The sequence below is a fragment of the Staurois parvus genome, unplaced genomic scaffold (genome assembly GCF_062004578.1).
Source record: "Staurois parvus isolate SC_StPar_1 unplaced genomic scaffold, SC_StPar_1.0 ptg001181l, whole genome shotgun sequence".
NCBI classification, from domain to species: domain Eukaryota; kingdom Metazoa; phylum Chordata; class Amphibia; order Anura; family Ranidae; genus Staurois; species Staurois parvus.
Window position 1 is genome coordinate 1,054,633 of NW_028318977.1, and position 7,019 is coordinate 1,061,651.

At 54.3% G+C, this 7,019-nt stretch overlaps 1 protein-coding gene across 1 annotated transcript in view; it reads right to left on the minus strand.

Moving 5' to 3' along the window:
• DNAJC5G (DnaJ heat shock protein family (Hsp40) member C5 gamma) overlaps window positions 1-4,957 on the minus strand; it is a 29,922-nt gene extending 24,965 nt beyond the window's left edge. Inside the window, exon 1 of the mRNA XM_089659680.1 lies at window positions 3,825-4,957. The gene's annotated coding sequence lies outside the window, so the exon portion shown is untranslated. The remainder of the gene's footprint in view (window positions 1-3,824) is intronic.
• Window positions 4,958-7,019: the final 2,062 nt, after the last annotated feature.

Here is a 7,019-nt window from a genome sequence, read left to right on the forward strand (position 1 = left end):
CACTCATCTACACAATCCACTTCCTCCATTTCAGCCACCTACAATTGTGCTCAAACATTTGCATCCCCTGGCAGAAATGGTGAAATGTTGGGATTGATATTGAAAATAGGATTGATCATACCAAAAAACTGTCTTTTATTTAAGAATAGTGATGATATGAAGACATTTATTTTCACACAGTTGTCTGGCTCCTTTTTAAATTATAATAATAGAAGAAATCACCCAAATGGCCCTGAGCAAAAGTTTCCCTCCCCGGGGATGTCTGGCCTTGGTACAGACACACAAGGTGACACGCAATGTTAAAATGGCAATTAAAGGTGATATTTCCACATCTGTGGCTTTTTAAATTGTCAGTTTGTTAGCTCTCATGTGGATGCACTGAGCAGGCTAGATACTGAGCCATGGGGAGCAGGAAAGAACTGTCAAAAGACCTGCGTAACAAGGTAATGGAACTTTATAAAGATATAAAACGATATATAAAAATATATCCAAAGCCTTGAATATTCCAGTCAGTGCTGCTCAATCACCTATTAAAAATGGAAAGTTCGGGGATCTCTTGATACCAAGCCAAGGTTAGGTAGACCAAGAAAGATCGCAGCCACAACTGCCAGAATTGTTTGGGATACAAAGAAAAAAAAAACACAGGTAACCTCGGGAGAAATACAGGCTGCTTTGGAAAAAGACGGTGTGGATGTTTAATGAAGCACAATACAATGATACTTGAACAAAAATGAGCTGCATGGTTGCGTTGCCAGAAGGAATCCTTTACTGCACCAATGCCACAAAAAAGCCCGGTTACAATATGCAACACCTTGACACGCCTCACAGCTACTGCCACACTGTATTCTGGAACGGCAAGACCAAAATAGAGCTACAACCATATGCGCTATGTTTGGAAAGGGGTCAACAGCTACAAGAATACCATCCCCACTGTGAAGCATGGCGGTGGCTCACTGATGTTTTTGGGCCGTAAGAGCACTAAAGGCACGGAGAATCTTGTGAAAATTGATGGCAAGATGAATGCAGCATGTTATCAGAGAATACTAGCAGACAACATGCATTCTTCTGCAGGAAAGCTGCACTTCGGACGCTCTTGGACTTTCAAGCACAACAATGATGCTAAGCACAAGGCCAAGTTGACCCACCAGTGGTTACGGCAGAAAAAGGAGAAGGTTCTGGAGTGGCCATCACAGTCTCCTGACCTTAATATCATCGAGCCACTCTGGGGACATCTCAGATGTTCATACAAGACGACCGGAGACTTTACATGACCGTGTGTGTTGGCACTATGGAAACCACCTCCTCCTCCTCCACCATGTACATTAAGTGGTCTGCATAGATGAAGGATCTCACCTTCTCCATACAAAACAGATGGATACCGCCCAATCCATGAGATCTGATTGGATGAGGTGAACTTCCATACAAGATTACCTGAACATGAAAACAGCATGGTAGGTGACTTCGGGGGATGGGGGGTGATATGGAACCAGCACTCACCTCACTTGTCCCTTCTATAGGGGTATAACCTCTTCACACCTACCTCCCATCCACCTACCTCTTCCTTCCTCCCAACGATCTTTTTCATCCACCTCCTCACCTACCTTTTTCTTCCTCCCATCCTCTCACCTACCTCCTCCACCGTCCCACCCAACTCTTCCTCCAATCTCTTTCTTCCTCCCATCCATCTCCTCCATCCGCCCACCCACCTTCTCCACCTACCTCCACCAACCTCTTTCTTCCTCCCATCCTCTCACCTACTCCCTCCATCCTCCTATCCACTTCTTCCACCGTCCCACCCACCTCTTCCACCGATCTCTTTCTTCCTCCCATCCACCTCCTCTATCCGCTCACCCACCTCCTCCACCTACCTCCCTTCCTCTCATCCACCGATCTTTTTCTTCCTCCCATCCACCTCCTCCATCTGCCCACCCACCTCCTCCACCTACCTCTTTCTTCCTCCCACCCACCTCCTCCATTCACCCACCCACCTTCTCTACCTACCTCTCTTCCTGTCATCCTCTCACCTACCTCCTCCACCGTCCCATCCACCTCTTCCACCGATCTTTTTCTTCCTCCCATCCACCTCCTCCATCCGCCCACCCACCTTCTCCACCTACCTCCTCTGTCCTCTCACCCACCTCCTCCACCTACCTCCTCTGTCCTCTCACCCACCTCCTCCGATTCCGATCATCCACAGGGCGCTGCTTCAGGTTCTGTCTCACATAGAGCCACCTACCTCTTCCGTCCTCCACCCACCTCCTCCACCTAACTCCTCCCAATCACCCACCTCCTCCACCTACCTCCTCTGTCATCCCATACACCTACCTCCTTCGTCCTCCCAGCCACCCAACTCCTCCACCTACCTCCTCCGTCCTCTCACCCACCTCCTCCGTTTCCGATCATCCACAGGGCGCTGCTTCAGGTTCTCTCTCACACAGAGCCACCTACCTCTTCCGTCCTCCACCCACCTAACTCCTCCCATTCACCCACCTCCTCCACCTACCTCCTTCATCCTTCCATCCACCCACCTCCTTCTTTCACCCACCTCCTTCATCGTCCCATCCACCCACCTCCTCCACCTACCTCCTCCATCCTCCCACCTCCTCCATCCTCCCACCCAACTCCTCCACCTACCCCCTCCATCCTCCCAACCAAATTATCCGTCTTCTCACCCATCTCCTCCACCTACCCCCTCCATCCTCTCACCTACCTCCTCTGTCCTCTAATCTACCTCCTCCGTCATCCACCTACCTCCTCTGTCCTCTACATCACTGTCACAACTGACCACATAAAGAAGGCAGGGAGGCGAGTACAAAAAGGTGGGTATAGCAGAGATATTTGGGGTGTATGGGTAGATGGGGGGAGTGGGTTCTGCAGTCAAGTAGGTAGGTGGGTGGGTATAGTACTGCAGTCAGGCAAGTTAAGTAGGTGGAGGGGTGCTAGAGTAAAGTAGGTTGGTGGGGGAGGGGACTTTGTAGTCAGGTAGGTAGGTGGGGATTCTGTAGGTAGGTTGGTGGGGGAGGGGACTCTGCAGTCAGGTAGGTGGGTGGGGTTTCTGTGGGTGGGTCTCTGCAGTCAGGTAGGTAGGTGGGTGTTCTGTGGGTAGGTTGGTGGGGGAGGAGACTCTGCAGTCAGGTAGGTGGGTGGGGATTCTGTGGGTAGGTTGGTGGGGGAGGGGACTCTGCAGTCAGGTAGGTAGGTGGGTGTTCTGTGGGTAGGTTGGTGGGGGAGGGGACTCTGCAGTCAGGTAGGTGGGTGGGGATTCTGTGGGTAGGTTGGTGGGGGAGGGGACTCTGCAGTCAGGTAGGTAGGTGGGGATTCTGTGGGTAGGTTGGGGGGGGGAGAGCACTCAGCAGTTAGGTAGGTGGGGATTCTATGGGTAGGTTGGTGGGGGAGGGGACTCTGCAGTCAGGTAGTTAGGTGGGTGGGGATTCTGTGGGTAGGTTGGTGGGGAGGGGACTCTGCAGTCAGGTAGGTCGGTGGGTGGGTGTTCTGTGGGTAGGTTGGTGAAGGAGGGGACTCTGCAGTCAGGTAGGTGGGTGGGGATTCTGTGGGTAGGTTGGTGGGGGAGGGGACTCTGCAGTCAGGTAGGTAGGTGGGTGTTCTGTGGGTAGGTTGGTGGGGGAGGGGACTCTTCAGTCAGGTAGGTGGGTGGGGATTCTGTGGGTAGGTTGGTAGGGGAGGGGACTCTTCAGTCAGGTAGGTGGGTGGGGATTCTGTTGGTATGGGAGAGGACTCTGCAGTCAGGTAGGTAGGTGGGTGTCCGGGGAATATCCATAGTGCAGAAAGCGGGGTCCGGTAGATATCAGTATGCCTGTACTCACACAGCCGGTAGGTGACCCTCCTTCGCCCTGTACCGCTCTGTGTCGGTGGATCCCGGAAGTGCAGCAGTTCACAGTCCCGCCCACTACATTCACCCCCTACTAGGCCGGAATCGGGATTCCTACCACGTGATAGTGCACAACTTTCCAGGACGTCCATGTTCAGTGTGGGCAACTTGCCCTGAAATGCGTACATCGCCCACTGGAGGGCGCCGGTACACAGTCCTCTCATAATGGCCGAGAAGATCTTCATCGCCCCCCACACGACACTACCCAGGGCTGCTGGGAGTTGTAGTCCAATTGGGGACGGTGACGGGACATGCTGGGAGTTGTAGTTCCTCTAGGCAACAGGGAATGGACATGCTGGGAGTTGTAGTCCCTCTAGGGGGTGGTGACAGGACATGGTGGGAGTTATAGTCCCTCTAGGGGACGGTGACAGGACATGGTGGGAGTTGTAGTCCAATTGGGGACGGTGACGGGACATGCTGGGAGTTGTAGTCCCTCTAGGGGACGGTGACAGGACATGGTGGGAGTTGTAGTCCAATTGGGGACGGTGACAGGACATGGTGGGAGTTGTAGTCCCTCTAGGGGACGGTGACAGGACATGCTAGAAGTAATAGTCCCTCTAGGGGGTGGTGACAAGACATGGTGGGAGTTGTAGTTCCTCTAGGGGGTGGTGACAGGACATGCTGGGAGTTGTAGTTCCTCTAGGGGGTGGTGACAAGACATGGTGGGAGTTGTAGTTCCTCTAGGGGGTGGTGACAGGACATGCTGGGAGTTGTAGTTCCTCTAGGGGGTGGTAACAGGACATGCTGGGAGTTGTATTCCTTCTAAAGGGCGGTGACGGGACATGCTGGGAGTTGTAGTTCCTCCAGGGGCCGAGGATGGGACATGGTAGGAGTTGTAGTTCCTTTAGGGGTTGGTGATGGGACATGCTGGAAGTTGTAGTCCCTCTAGGGGGCGGTGACGGGATATGATGGAAGTTGTAGTTCTTCCATGCTGGGAGTTGTACTCCCTCTAGGGAGCAGGAAGGGGCATGCTGGGAGTTGTAGTCCCTCTGGGGGCGGTGATGGGACATGCTGGGAGTTGTAGTTTCTCTAGGGGGCAGGAAGTGACATACTGGGAGTTGTAGTCCCTCTGGGGGCGATGACAGGATATGCTGGGAGTTGTAGTCCCTCTAGGGGCGGGAAAGGGTATGCTAAGGGTTGTAGTCCCTCTAGGGGGCGGTGATGGGACACGCTGGGAGTTATAGTCCCTCTAGGGGGTGGTGACGGGACATGCTGGAAGTTGTAGTCCCTCTAGGGGGTGGTGATAGGACATGATGGGAGTTGTCCCTCTAGGGGGCGGGAAGGGACATACTGGGAGTTGTAGTCTCTCTAGGAGGCAGTGACGAAACATACTGGGAGTTGTAGTCCCTCTAGGGGGCGGGAAGGGACATTCTGGGGGTTGTAGTTTCCTCTAGGGGGCGTGAAAAGACATGCTGGGGGTTGTAGTCCCTCTAGGGGGTGAGGAAGGGACATGATATGAGTTGTAGTCCCTCTAGAGGGCAGTGATGGGAGACACTGGGAGTTGTAGTTCCCTGTAGGGATCGGCGAAGGGACATGCTGGGGGCTGAAGTCCCTCTAGGGGGCGGGGAAGGGACATGATGGGAGGTGTAGTTCCTCTAGGGGCCGGTGACAGGACATGGTGGGAGTTGTAGTCTTTCTAGAGGGCAATGAAGGGACATGCTGGGAGTTATAGTCCCTATAGGGGGACGGTGATGGGACATGCTGGAAGTTGTAGTCCCTCTAGGGGACAGGGAAGGGAAACGGTGGGAGTTGTAGTCCCTCTAGGGGGGGCATTGCCAGGACATGCCGGGAGTTGTAGTCCCTCTAGATGCAGTGACGGGACGTGCTGGAAGTTGTAGTCCCTCTAGGGGGCAGTGACAGGACATGATGGGAGTTGCAGTTCCTCTAGGGGGTGGTGATGGGACATGCTGGGAGTTGTAGTCCCTCTAGGGGGTGGTGATGGGATATGCTGGGAGTTGTTGTCCCTCTAGGGAGCAGTGATGGGCATGCTGGAAGTTGTAGTCCCTTGAGGGGCTGGTGCAGGAACATGCTGGGAGTTGTAGTCCCTCTAGGGGGCGGTGAAGAGACATGCTGTGAGTTTTAGTCCGTCTATGGGCCGGTGACGGGAGATGCTGGGAATTGTAGTCCCTCTAAGGGGTGGTGTCAGGACATGCTAGGGGTTGTAGTCCCTCTAGGGGGCAGGGAATGTTGGGGGTTATAGTCCCTCTAGGGGTGGTGACAGTACACACTGGGACTTGTAGTCCCTCTAGGGAGCGGTGACAGGGCATGCTGGGAATTGTAGTCCCTCTAGTGAGAAGTGATGGGGCATGCTGGAAGTTGTAGTCCCTCTAGGGGGCAGGTGCAGGAACATGCTGGGAGATGTAGTCCCTCTAGGGGGCAGTGATGGGACATGCTGACAGTTATAGCTCCTCTAGGAGGGGGGGGCGATGAAGGGACATGCTGGGAGTTGTAGTTCCTCTAGGGGTGGTGACGGGACATGCTGGGAGTTGTAATCCCTGCAGGGGGCGGGGAAGGGACATGCTGGGAGTTGTAGTTCCTCCAGGGGTGGTGACGGGACATGCTGGGAGTTGTAGTACCTCTGGGGACGGGAAGGGACATGCTGGGAGTTGTAAGCCCTGTAGGGGACGGGGAAGGGACATGCTGGGAGTTGTAGTTCCTCTAGGGGTGGTGACCGGACATGCTGGGAGTTGTAGTACCTCTGGGGATTGGGGGGGCATGCTGGGAGTTGTAGTCCCTCTAGGGGGCGGTGATGGGGCATGCTGTGCTCTGTAGTCCCTCTACTGGGCGGGGAATGGACATGCTGGGAGTTGTAGTCCCTCTAGGAGGCAGTGATGTGGCATGCTGGGAGTTGTAGTCCCTCTACTGCGCAGGGAAGGGACACGCTGGGAGTTGGTAGTCCCTATAGGAGGCAGGGAAGGAAGATACTGCTGGTAGTAGTCCCTCTAGGGGGCGGTAAAAGGACATGCTGGGAGTTGTAGTCCCACTGGGACCCCTGTGCCCCTCTATTGTACCTCCTGCTTGGATACTGATCTTACGGACAGCGCAGAGCCCCGCCCAATCACACCCCCCTCCGCTCCCTATGGCCTTTCTTGTGCAGCGGGGCGGGGTCTACTCTAGGGATCCTCCCCTC